Source organism: Panthera pardus, unplaced genomic scaffold (genome assembly GCF_024362965.1).
Source record: "Panthera pardus isolate Hobbes unplaced genomic scaffold, ASM2436296v1 HiC_scaffold_22, whole genome shotgun sequence".
Classification (NCBI taxonomy): Eukaryota; Metazoa; Chordata; class Mammalia; order Carnivora; family Felidae; genus Panthera; species Panthera pardus.
Window position 1 is genome coordinate 68,673,169 of NW_026526788.1, and position 13,858 is coordinate 68,687,026.

Below are 13,858 nucleotides of genomic sequence, written 5' to 3' on the forward strand. Positions count from 1 at the left end.
CACTGTGTTCCCTATGTGCACTTCTGTTGAGGCCTCTGATAAGCACTTTTTGCAGAACAGGAAAAAAAAGATTTTTAAAGTTTGCCTTCCCTTGAGCTCTCTTGAATCCCTCTTGGCTGGCCTCTTCATGTGGGGCATGCAAATTCAAATTCAAAGGAGCTGAACTGCTGTGCAAAAGTTAGAGACATCTGGAGATCTGGGGGCAGGAGGAGGGAGGGGCAGGGGATGCAGGAGTCTCAGAGACTGGAAGCACCCAAGATTGGAAACCCCGAGGAGTTGGGGCGGGAAGGCAGTGAATAAGGTGAACTGGACAATACAGGCCCTCCTCATCCCTCACATCTTCATTCATTCATTCACTCATTCATTCATCCAACAGTTACTTATGAAACACCTTCTAAAGTGTTCTGGGTGCTGGATGTTATGCTAGGTGAAAAATGTCGGGCACAGAAAGACAAATACCATATGATTTTACTCATAGGTGGAATTTAAGAAACAAAACAAGTGAACAAAGGAAAAAAAAAAGAAACAAAGAGGCTCTTAAATCCAGAGACCACACGGATGGTTACCAGAGGGGAGGGGAGTGGAGGGATGTGTGAAATAAAGGGGATTAAGGGCACATTTATCACAATGAGCACTGAGAAATGTAAAGAATTGTTGCATCATGTTGTACACGTGAAACTAATATAACACTGTATATTAATGACGCTTGAATAAGAAATGTAACTAATTTTTAAAAATAAAGTGCCCTGGGGGCTGGGACTATAATAGCAAAGTCAACAGACAAAGTCTGTCCACATGCAGTCAGCACAGGGGTAGGGGAGACGGTCGGGGAGAAAGGACATCAGATGTCAGGGTGAGATATGCACTAGGGAGAACGCCCAAGCCTGGGAAGGAGACACACGGACTGGGCGGTAGGTGAGAGAGGCTCAGGGAAGGCTGCAGGGAGGAGGTGAGTTTTCATCAAAGACTAAGGGAAATGAGGGAGCTAGGGCAAGAGCAGTGATCCGGGCAGTCCCCACGTCTGAGACCCCACACCACCTCCAGGGCGGCCTTCCCACCACAGGGTTCCACCCAGGTCTCTCCTGAAACAAAACCCAAACCAACCAACCAGCCCGCAAAACAAGTCTCCCTATTCCTCCTCAATTCAGTAAGAGTTTTTGTGCTGGATCTGTCCACCCGAGTGGTTCTAAACTCCATTTAAAGATACATTGATGGACTCCCGCCACGTGAGTAGTTTTCTCTTTCCAGAGTCTGTGGACTGACAAATAGCTATTGTAACTTCAGTAACACTTTTTTTTTTAATTTTTAGTGCTTATTTATTTTTGAGAGAGAGCGCGCATGAGATGGGAGGGGCAGAGGGAGAGAGAGAGAGGGAGACACGGAATCCAAAGCAGGCTCCAGGCTCTGAGCTGTCAGCCCAGAGCCCGACGCGGGGCTCGAACCCATGAGATCATCACCTGAGTGGGAGCTGGGCGCTAACCGACTGAGCCCCCCAGGCATCCCTAGTTTGGTAACACTTTCAAATGAATGGCATGTCTTCTTCATCAGTTCCCCGTGTGCTTCAAAAATACCACCTACTGGGAGCTGCCACGTGATTTTCTACACGTAGATTCATTGACTTGCAGGGACTTCACAGGCCCCAGGGCTGGTCGCCCACAGAAACCACCGATGAAGGTCAAAATGAAAACTTCATTGAGCAGCAAACTGAAGCCAAAGGAAGACTAGAAGGATTTCCCAAAGCCACACCATGAGAGGTGAGGCAGAGACCTGAGCCCTCAGCTTCTAATGACCCGTGTATCACTCTTTACCGAAGAATACTCAAGACTCTCCTATCGGCAGCACCTGCGTGGCTCAGGCAGTCGAGCGTCTGACTCTTGGTTTCAGCTCAGGTCACGATCCCAGGGTTGTGGGACTGAGCCTCGTGTTGCGCTTTGCGCTGAGCCTGGAGACTACTTAAGATTCTCTCTCTCATGGTGCTTGGGGGGCTTGACCGGTGAAGCGGTCCACTCGTGATTTCAGTTCAGATTAGGATTTCACAGTTCATGAGTTAGAGCCCCATGTCAGGTTCTGCACTGACAGTGCAGAGCCTGCTTGAGATTCTCTCTCCCTCCCTCTCTTATCTTCCTCTCCACCGCTCTTGTTCTCTCTCTCTCAAAATAAATAAATAAAAACTTCAAAAAAAAAAAAAAAGATTCTCTCCCCCGCTGCCTCTGCCCTCCTCCCCCAAGTTAAATTAAAACAAAACAAAACAAAACAAAACCTAGGGGCGCCTGGGTGGCTTGGTCGGTAAAGCCTCTGACTTCACCTCGGGTCATGATCTCACGGTTTGTGAGTTCAAGCCCCGCATTGGGCTCTCTGCTGACAGCTCAGAACCTGGAGCCTGCTTTGGATTCTGTGTCTGCCTCTCTCTCTGCTCCTCCTCTGCTCGTTCTCTGTCTGTCTCTGTGTCTCAATAATAAATAAATGTTAAAAAAATAAATTAAAAAAAAACCTCATAAAAAAAAGCAAGATTTAAAAAAAAAAAAAAGGCTCTCCTATCAGGCCACACCCACCTCTGCGTATTTGTGGGGTATCACCTCCCCATAAGCACCAACATGGCTGATAAAATCGATCACTCACACCATAATTCCCCTGGGAGAGAGACCTAATGGCCTCCAAAGCTGTCTGTGTCTTAATCTCCAGAACTTGTGAGTATGGTACTTTACATGGCAAAGGGAACTGCAGATATGATGAAGTTAATCATATGGTTAGGGAATTATTCAGGTCGGCCCGATGTAATCCTATAACGTTGGTAAAAGGGTGATAGGCGATAGGAGAGTCAGACAGGGAGATGCAAGGATGGGAGCAGAGGTCAGAGTGAGGCAGGGCTGGGAGCAGGGATGCAGGCAGCCTCCAGAATCTGCAAAAGAGCAGAGGCAAGAGCCTCCAGAATGAACGTGGCCCTGCTGACGCCCCCTTGAGGCCGGATTTTGGATTCCTGATCCAGGTTCTTGGCCACTAAGGTAGTGGTAACCGTCACAGAAGCAGGGCGCAGGTAATATACCCTTGCACATCTGTGATAGTTTGAGCCAAATTTTACACTGCGTATGTGCGCATTTACAGGTGAAGGGAAAAGAAAACACACCAAAATATTAATAGTGATTAGCTCTGAGTGTGGGATTATTGGTGCTTATATTTTTATCCTTCTGTGTTTACAACATTTCTACGATAAACATATGCTGCTTTTATGATCAGAACAATAAAAAGACTTCAAAAGCCTTACCCATTCTTGAAAACCCATCTCCAGATTAGCAAAGACTTTCACTCTCCCAGAGCAGAGTGAGAGTGATTTCCCCTAGTGATTTGCTCCTCCCTGGTGCTTATCTTACGCTGCCTTTTATTGGCAGTTATTTATTTACTTTTCTTATCATTCCATCTTTGCGGAGAGTGCTTCAGAAGTGAGCTGTATTTATCTCAAGTGTAGCGAGTACACACAACGCACACTTGTGACATACAATTGCGTTGGCTATGTTGTGCTAATACCTTCCAAACACACCAAGGGTGAGACCGCCTCTCCCACCTCAGCCGTAACTGTTCGGGTCCAACCCTACGACCCAGCAATACTCTGGCCACTGGTACCGCTTTGCTTCCAGGGGACCAAATGAAGTCAAGCCAGCACCCAAAAAGGCTCGGAAAGATTTTTCTCAATAGCTCCTGGTTAAGGAAATTCTATCCAACCTGCTGACTCTCACCTTCTGGACTGATTTTTCCAACCGTCTTTGGGGCTCAGAGAAATTAAGAAACTGGCCTGAGGAAACCCAGGCAGTAACTGTGGAGCCAGGGTTCCCAGCCAGGCCCCCCTCCCACCCCCGCCACCCCGCTCCCAGAAACACTGGATGTGGGCCCTTGGGGTGAGATTGAACAGCCAGCATTGTCTGAGTACTCACCCTGCCTGGACTCCTGCTCTCAGCCTCCCTCACAGGAACCAAGGGCAGGAATTCGGCCCCAGCTTCCCCTCCTCTTACCTGAGCACCACCTGAACCCACCAGGTTCCCTGCCTGATGCGAATGCCCATGATCATCAGCTGTCCCACTCACTGGACCTTGAAATTGCTCTATTCTGGTATTACTGTCTGTACTTCCTAGTGGACAAAAGACACCTTGAAGGCAGAGGCTGTGTGGAATATGTCTTTGTGTCCCCCGTGGCATCTGGCATAAAGCCTTTGTGGGTTTTTTTTTTAAGTTTATTTGTTTATTTTTAGAAAGAGAGACAGAGAGAAGACAAATGGGGGAGGGGCCGAGAGCTAGAGGTTCCCAAGCACGCTCCGAGCCGATAGCGTGGGGCTTGAGCCCGTGAACCGTGAGATCATGACCTGAGCCAAAATCAAGAGTCGGATACCAGGGGCACCTGGGTGGCTCAGTCAGTTAAGGGCCTGACTTCGGCTCAGGTCATGATCTCACAGTTCGTGGGTTCGAGCCCTGCGTTGGGCTCTGTATTGACAGCTCAGAGCCTGGGGCCTGCTTTGGATTCTGTGTCTCCCTCTCTCTCTACTCCTGCCCCGCTCACGCTCTGTCTCTCTCTCAAAAAATAAACATTGAAAAAAAAACAGTTGGACACTTAACTGACTGAGCCACCCAGGTGCCCCTGGTATAAAACCTTTCTTATTAAAGCTTGAGGAGAAATGAATTTCCTGTAGGTGCCATGAAAATGGTAAAGAGAAGCAAACTTTACTTCATTACCAGAAAATGCTTGTCGATCCTTCAATGATTGGGCTGTGAAGTTCAAGGTTAAGTACTAAGCAACTAGGTTACGAGTGACTTGGGAACAGAAACTGATTCAAGGTTGAACCCTTAGATCAAAAGCTCTTCACTTGAAGCCCATGACCTCAATGGACAGACTTGAGTAGGTCCAATAACACCCCAAAAATGTACGTAAATATTTGTCTGCCACAAGGATCCATACCTTTCATCAAATTCCCAGAGCGGGTGAAGACCTATTTCCTAAGTCTCACTCACACATCCAAGGAGTGTGGAACGAGCACTTCCTCAACAACCATTTGCTATACAGATTAACAAATTAAGGAAAAGAAATAAACAGGAAGCAGACTTTTAAGCGTGGGTCTATTTATTTCGCTGGTCTTAGTGAAAGCCTTTGGAGTCCTCCCACGTGGTCAAATTCTTCTTCTCAGTTAGAGGATCCCTTAAGTCAACACTCACAGGCCAAATCTTAAAAAGTGGCAATGTGACACAAGTTTTGGACTGGAAACCGGGAGACCTGCATTCTGATTCAAGTGGTTACTAATCAGTCAGAGTGGCCTTGCGCAAGTCCCTGAAGGCAAGGTGGTTTGTGACTGTTCTTAAACGTATTCTGCCACAGCCAAATGACAGATGATTGTCCCATAGGGAAACAAGGAGTACTTTTTAAAAATTTTTTTTATGTTTATTTATTTTTGAGGGAGAGGGACGGAGCACGAGTGGGGGAAGGGCAGAGAGAGAGAGGGAGCCACAGAATCTGAAACAGGCTCCAGGCTCTGAGCTGTCAGCACAGAACCCACCATGGGGCTCAAACTGGCCAACGGCGAGTTTGACCTAGACCAAAGTCAGACACTTAACCAACCGAGCCACCCAGGTGCCCCAAAGTACTTGTTAATGTATTCAAAAGTAAAATGTGACAATAATTCATAAACACTATGCATATATTAACAGCATATTCCAGAACATTCTTTATAACACCACACACCCCCATCTTTCCATGCCCCTGTACTCCTCACCCACTTATAGCCTCCCTTTCATTTCCACCCAAGAAAGCATATAAGCAGGCGAACCACAGCAATTCCTCCTAATTTAATCTAAAAGTTCATTGTTTCCAGACACGAGCGCTTTGACGAGTGTATGTTACAAACTCCTCTGACATATCTCCGGGCAGATCGTAAGCATATTGAGCTCAAGGACTACAGCGGAGGTGGAGAGACCCCCTGCTTTACCATCACATCAATTGGAAAGTAGATCTTAACTCTGCTAACGGGCTGTGTGACTTTGGGAAGTTTAATGACTTCTCTGAGCCTCTACTGCTCCAACTGAAAAAATAGAGATGATACCCCTTAGTCACAGGGTTGTGGGGATTAACAAGGTGGAAAGGGCTTTGTAGCCCTGTCCTCAGCTTATGATAATTTTAATGCCTGTCTCATCCTGATTCCCCTCCTGGACCCCAGGTTCATAGTCATCAGGAGGAGAGGATCAGATTAGACCTATGTTGGTTCCCCTCACCTCCTACCTTCAGCTCAGCTACCAGGTACCTTGGGAGGAAATTCTTATTAAGAAGAAGAAAAAACACAGAAACCTTGTTAGTAAAATAATGCCTCAAAGATTTGCAACGTAAGTATCAGCTAATATTATCAAGAGAAACCTGTTTGCTGTTGCTTCTCTGAAGGACAGGAAATATCAGCCTTCATTCGTCCCTCTAGCAGCCGCAAAGGGAAAACTGTAGGGAGTGGCGCATCCAGGCCTTCCATACTCTGCAGAATTAGGTGGAATTGGGTGCTTCTCAGATTCAGGGACTGGCGGGGTGCCTGGGTGGCTCAGCTGGTTGGGCATCTGACTTCAGCTCACGTCATGATCTCATGGTTTGTGAGTTCGAGCCCCGGATCGGACTCTGGTCACAGCCCAGAGCCTGGACCATGCTTTGGATTCTGTGTCTCCCTCTCTCTGCCCCTTCCCCGCACACGCGTGCGCTCTCTCTCTCAAAAATAAATAAACATTAAAAAACATTCAAGGGGCGCCTGGGTGGCTCAGTCAGGTAAGCGTCCAACTTCAGCTCAGGTCATGATCTCACAGTTTGTGGGTTCTAGTCCCGCGTCGGGCTCTGTACTGACAGCTCAGAGCCTGGAGCCTGTTTCAGATTCTGTGTCTCCCTCTCTCTCTGCCCCTCCCCCGTTCATGCTCTGTCTCTGTCTCAAGAATAAATAAACATTAAAAAAAATTTTTTTTTAAAAACATTCAAATTCAGAGACTGGTACCCTTGTGGGAATGAAGCAGGGGCTAAAGACACAGACACAGAGTGAGCCAGCCCGTCTTCCTAAGACACCAGGCTTCTTCCAATTTTTTTTTTTTAATTTAATTTTTATTTTTCATGCTAAGTTTTTCAAGCGGCAATATAAAACCTCATTTTTGCTTTCATTAAAACAAACAGAAATATTATGGTGTCACAAGGCTTCTATGAATTCTGAAGATGGGGGGAGGGGGTACAATCTAGTCCCATCCTTTACCATGAGGGAGAAGTTTCAGAAACTTGGAACAGGATGATCTCCCTAAAATCTCATGTGGCTGTATATTTGCATCAGCTCCAGACCTGCCTCAGACTGTCACAGCTTAGCAAAAACAAACAAATAAATTAAAATGTAAAACTAGGGGAGAAAATTCAAGTTCACCTCGAAAAGAATTACCTTCCAAGGCAAGCAAGCCAGGGATAGCCCATGAACTAACAGCTCCCTGCTGTCAGCCTGCAGGGCTGCATGATCCTGGGAGAATGTTCCCAACTTACGCCAAGACCAAGAATGGAAGGCACTCCCGGACATGCCCTGGGCTGGGGCAAGTGCTCCTGTGATAGATGTTAAAGGCAGGGAGGGAATGGACCAGACATTCTTCCTGTGTGTGAAAGGAAATCCGGAAACTGTAAACGTTCCCATAAAAGAAAGCTCACAAGTCAACCGAGCATCAAGAAGGACAAAATTCTTGTCATTTCTGGGCACTGCTTGCATTTTGAAAGCAATTCATTTTATCATATAAAATTGAGGAAGTGCTGGCAAGTGCCATCCAGAAGTAAAAGTTACATATAATCCCTGTCTTCGTCAGGTGGGGCTGCTCTAACGGAATATCAGATCCTGGGTTGGTTGTAAATGACAGAAATTTATTTCTAACGGTTCCAGACGTTGGGAAGCCCAATGTCAAGGTGTCAGCAGATTTGATGTCAGGTGATGGGCCACCTCCTGGTTCACGGGGGTCACCTTTTTGCTGCGTCATCAACTATGGAAGGGGAGAGAGCTCTCTGGGCATCAACCCCATTCACGAGGGCTCTGTCCTCATGACGCAATCTTCTCCCAAAGGCCCCACCAGTGGGGGGGGGGGGGTGGGTAGGATTTCAACATATGAATTTTGAGGGAACACAAACATTCGTTTCATAAAATCTGCCTTCCCCGAGATAGTAAGTGAATAACTGTTAGCACTTTTGTATAGCTTTTCATAGATGCATGTTCTTTGCATTTGCAATTGTCCTATAAGCAATGTTTTGTAGCCTTTTCTATCACTAAACATTAAATTATCAGCATTTCCCCCATGTAATTATTCTGCAGAATTATGGTTTCTATAAGTTTCATTATATTTCATTGAATATAATATACATATTCAATACACATACAGACCTTCCTCCACTTACGTTAGGGTCACATCTTGATAAACCCATTGCGACTTGAAAATAGAAGTCGAAGTGTATTTAACGTGCCTGACCTACTGAGACTCACAGCTCAGCCCAACCCATTCTAAATGTGCTCAGAATGCTTACATTAGCCTACAGTTGGGCAAAATGATCTAACGCAAAGTCTATTTTTTTGGAAAGTGTTAAATGTCTCGTGTCGCTTATTGAAGAGCGTGCTGAAAGTGAAGGACAGAATGGCTGTAAGTGTGTGGGTTGTTTGCCCTCACGGTCGCGTGGCTGACGGGACTGTAGCTGCCACCATTTGCCAGCATCACAAGAATCATACTGCATATCACTCGTGCAGGAAAAGATCACAATTCAAAATCTGAAGTACCATTTGTAATAAATACATGTTACTTTTACACCACTGTAAAGTCAAAAAATCGTTAAGTCAAATCGTCATAGTTGGGGAACGATCTGTGTAGTCAGACAATATATTTGTATATATATGTGTATATATATATTTTTTCAATTGCACAGTTATGTATACATTTAAATATACGTATCTATGTATATATGATTAACTAAACACTGTTATTAATTTATTTCTAATTTTTCACTATTATAAACAATAGGAGCAAAATAGCTCATTTTTATTGTGTTAAATGCTTTATATTGACTGTTAAGTTTCACAACAATGCCATGAGGTGGGTATTATCAGTCCCATTTTATAGATGAGGAAATAGAGGCAGAGAGAAAGAAGTAGATTGTCCCAAGTCACAGGGCTAGGAAGAGACACAGCCAGAATTTAGACCCAGGCAGCCTCTTAACCACTCTGAAATCTGACTGGGTCTCAGTTTCCTTCTCAGTAAAAGGAGACTGTTGTGGCCACTGGTCTATAAGGTCCCTCCCAACTACACATTGGATTTAATCCATTCCATCCCCTAGGAGAGATATAACAGTGGGGAAAGCAGAGGTTTTGAAGCCAGGTTAGTCTGAGTGCATAATCCGAGCTCTACTGTCCACCAGCCTAAACTCCTCAGCCTTAGGGCCCTCATCTGAGAGGGTGATGGGAGTCCTACTTCATTGGATTGCCCTGAAAAATTAATCAGATGAAACCTGCTAAGTGCTTCAATGTTTCACAACGAAAAGTTTAGTTCCACTACTAAAAGACGAGCGGTTTTACAGTTACCACCATTGAGGTCTTGACAAAGGATGGCGACTTCTATTATTCTAGAAGGTAGAAATGAATTCAGGCAACATTCCAGGAACGGAATTATATTCACATCACACCAGGAACCTCACCTGAACTTTACCACGTACCAGCTGGGACTTGGCAAAGGATGTCTCTGGGAAACTTCAGGCCGGATTTGATAGTCAGCCCCTCCCCTGCAGACCAGACATGGACGGAAGTGAGTTCTCTGCCCTCCCGGAGCCCAGGCTGGCCAGTCATGGACCCACACAGGGAAACCTGGCCCCTGTGGCTAAGATCCAGGATGAAGTCCTTGCAGAGGGTCCCAGAGAGGCAAGGAGCCCCTGGCCGGGGATATGAGGTTAGGGACAAGGAGGCATCAATCACAACCTATGGCTTCCCAAAGGTCTCCAGAACAACCCAGCCATAGTCTCTATTTCCAGAAAAAGGAGCTTTTATTTGGTTTTACTTCTAACTGGTAAGAGAAATAAAGAGATTTACCATCCCAGGGAGGGCACCAGCCAGGGGTTTATCCAGAAAGTGTCTTAGGATGGTATCATCCATAAGAAACGATGAGGCAAAGGGGCGCCTGGGTAGCTCAGTCTGTTAAGAGTCAGACTCTTAATTTCGGCTCAGGTTCTGCCCTTGCTGTTTGTGAGTTCGAGCCCCACGTCTAGCTCCTCGCTGACAGTGTGGAGCCTCCCTGGGATTCTCTCTGTGCCCTTCCTCTGCTCACTTTTGTGATCTCTCTCTCTCTCTCAAAATAAATAAGTAGACTTAAAAAAAAAAGAAATGATAAGACATCACTCTCAACATACACGAAACAACACACCCGTTGCTGAACCAACTTACCAACACCTTGTTTTTCTCAATCACTCCGAACCTTCCTGAAAAGGTAGGAGCAGCAGTATTATAGGAGGTTGTAAAACCACTCTGGTTCATGGCCCCAACTTCTCCACCTCGCCCACCTCTCTACTGCTTTCACAAATCTGATAAAAATCCCTTTTTCTTGCTTCCAGTTTCTCATGTTTTCTTCCAACAGAAAAGGCCGTTTCAGAGGTTGGAAAATGGCCAGTTTTACCAAGAACCTCCCCTGCCCTCCTACCCACCTCTGAAAAGAGCTTTTCTGTTTGAAGCCAATGAAGACCCTTCTCCATTTTGGCCCCGAGAAAGAGGGGAGAGGGGTCGGCTGAGGAGAGCCGAGAGAACAAACCACACCTGTCAACGTCTCCCTGGGGACCCTTCCTCTCTACCGCAGCCTTTGGAGAGGAAAACAAACTTTTTGGAAGGCAGTAGAAAGCAACAAAAAGCTCCTTGGAACAGCGCTTTGTTACAAGATTCCTCTAATAATATTAGGACGGGAACCAGATAATAGCAGAATGGAATGTTCCATATGTTCTCACACATCCTCCCCGTTGGCAGGAGAGGAAACAAAATGCCCAAAGTATTATTGTTACCACACTTCCTGCCCTCAGTCTACCAAACCTGAACAGGATGGATAGGTTAGGCTTCTAGAGAACCTGATTGTTTTTCATGCAAAACACTTCTGTTGTTTTGTGTGTTTTCTATTTGTTTGTTTCAGCTTACTGTTTGTTAGAGCACAGACTCCTGGATAGATAAACTTTTAAAACAAACCACAGTACCCACCCTATTTGTAATCAACTGTTGACTCTGTGAAGTATCTTTTCAGAACCTTCCTGCCAAACCCCTTGTTCTTCAAACAACATACCTGCGTCTGGGGGAGACATGACTTGCTCGGGGTCAGACAAGGCCACGATCACCAGGAAAGGGAGATGGCTCCTCAGCAACTGTTGACCAGACCAGGGCTGTGACAATGACCTCGGCCAAGCACAAGCATCCCCCACTCCCTCTGCCACCCTCAGAGAGAGTGTTTTTAAAGAATTTGTTATTTTAGATTTCCAAAAGAGCATTAAAAATTCAGAATTACATTGGATTCTTGATTTTTTTTTTTTTTTTTTTTGCCATACACTGTTTATATTTTGAATTGCAAGTAGGAGAGGGGGGACACATGAGTATTTGGGGCTTAGGGACTCTGCACTGCCCACTGTAGCTTTGTTCTGTGTCACCTCCCCAAGCCCCCCTGCTCGTCTCTCAAACATCCACCTCCCTTTCCCCAAAAGTCACATTCACAACCCACTCGGACAGCATGATGACTTCCTGTGACATTTTTCCCTTTCAAGAGGCTGCACGTGATTCTCTCATTGACCTTTAGCTGTTGGAAGTTGGAGGACAGCAAGAGAAGAGGAAGGTACATGGATTTCCCCTAGTTGCCCCGAGTGGGAGGGGATTAGAATTAATTCCACACAGAGAGAAATGAAAGCTAGGCCAGGCTCACTGGCTTCCCTTCTCCCATTGCACAGATGAGGGAACTAAAACCCAAGGGAAGGACTCAAATGCCCTGGCGGCAGTCCAGACCCAATCCAGGACTCTGCAGTCCTGCATCAGTGCTGTGCCCACCTCAAACCCCAGGCAGCTGAATAGAACACCTGCTCCATGGACTCTAACGTCTTTTGAAGGGTAAGTAAGCTTTGAAAATAAATAACTGGAGTTAGGGTTAAGCAATAGCTCTCAGGTAGAAATTTTAGACTCCAACAAAGACAGACAGAGAGAGAGAGAGAGAGAGAGAGAGAGAAATTTAGAGGCAAGGCTAGTGGAGCCCTGTCAATCATATTGTGAGCATGTTGGGTAGAGGCCAGAGGGGCTCTTCTGAAGTAAGCATCTTTGCCCATATTCCTTACCCCATCCCCTCTGAACCTACCTAACTTGGAAGAGAAAGTTCCTTGACACGGTATTGATACATAAAACCCTCTCCTCCAATGGTGCTGGTAAGAATAACAAGCCCAGCCCCTTAACCTCCTCCAGTTCCCCCTCCATGCCCCCTCCCCTGGTGCTGTGTGAGGATTTCCTGTAAACAACACCATCCGTGAGGGGATGACCCAGGAGAATGGCTAACAAAATGTGTCCTGAGGCCTTTTGAAGGTTGTCACACCCATTAGCTGGTTATCTTCTGCCAGGTTCCCAATTCCCGTGCCGGCCCCACCCCCAGCTCCAGGATCGGTCTTCCCCTTTCAACACACAGGCCCAGAAGGATCCAAAAAGGATTCTCTTTAGTTCCTTTCAGCACAGCTAAAACCAAGTAACATTGTCGCTTACAAAGAAAACAATAAAAACCTTTGGAATACCATGGAGAAGCAAAAAAGAAAGAACTCCCCAAAATACAGAGTAACTATCACCACGTTGTATACCAAAATGTCATGGTCTCCATGGAGGTCATGAAATGCTTTGCTGACAACCGAATACATTCACTCAAGGATGCAAACGTGCATCAGGTATTTTGTTACTTCCAATTCGATGTTCATAGCAGACATCACTAAGTCAAGCACAGCATTTTATCCAAATGTCGATGTGCTGATCTGAGAATCTATTTCAGCACAGCATTCTAGACAGCCACAACCAATCAGTCTGAGTTGGCACAGGAGATAAAGCCCATATGCCATGGCTGCTCTTGCCAAAATAGATGGGAGAACGAGAGAGAGCCTTGTCCAGTTTCTTCCCTTCTAATTCCATTTTTCTTTGGACCAAGAGGTTTTTGTCTTGATTTCTTTTTCCCCAGGAGATGGTCTCACAGTCACTTTCAACTAATTCCCAGTGCATCCCTCATTGAAGCAAACTTAGCCATGTTGCAACAGACCATGGAATGTAGGAATCTCCACTAGTTCTGTCTCCAGGCTGAGCAAATCTTGTCTTCCCTGATTGGCTTAAATGCAGTGCTGGTCCCACTGAGTGAGTCAGGCTAGCCCCTTTGTCATCTTTATTGTTACATGAATTTTGAGATGGACTCATACTGACATCTCCCTTCTCCCCCAACTTCTCTCAGTGTCTGACTTCCACAGTTAGAACAGCATTCCTTGTGTTCCAGAGGCCTGCGAGCCTTTAGAGGAAGCCCCACTATGGAGTGGTTGAGTGCAGTCTTGGGAGCCACTCAGGCTGACACTTGAGCCATGAGACATTGGGTGAATCACTTCACCTCTCTTGAGATCAATTTGTACATGTGTTAAATGGATGAGCTGGAGATCTGTTTGTCTTCCCAACCTCATTTCCAGCCTGTTCTCTGCCCCAGGTGTGTGACCTCTATGAACCACTTCAATGAGCTCCTTTGTCCTCTGCCTTCCCCTTGGGTTCGTCATTGGAGAGACAAGCACGAGATCGGAGGGAGGAGAATAAGTTTGGGGTATGTAATCCTCCCTGCATCCCTCC

At 46.0% G+C, this 13,858-nt stretch overlaps 1 long non-coding RNA gene across 1 annotated transcript; it reads left to right on the forward strand.

Annotated features, from left to right (window-relative positions):
- The first annotated feature begins 9,692 nt into the window (after window positions 1-9,692).
- On the forward strand, window positions 9,693-11,529 carry LOC109272906 (uncharacterized). Its single transcript, XR_002082659.2, has 2 exons — window positions 9,693-9,800; window positions 11,271-11,529. It is a non-coding gene; the product is annotated as an uncharacterized LOC109272906 (long non-coding RNA).
- The last annotated feature ends 2,329 nt before the right edge of the window (window positions 11,530-13,858 follow it).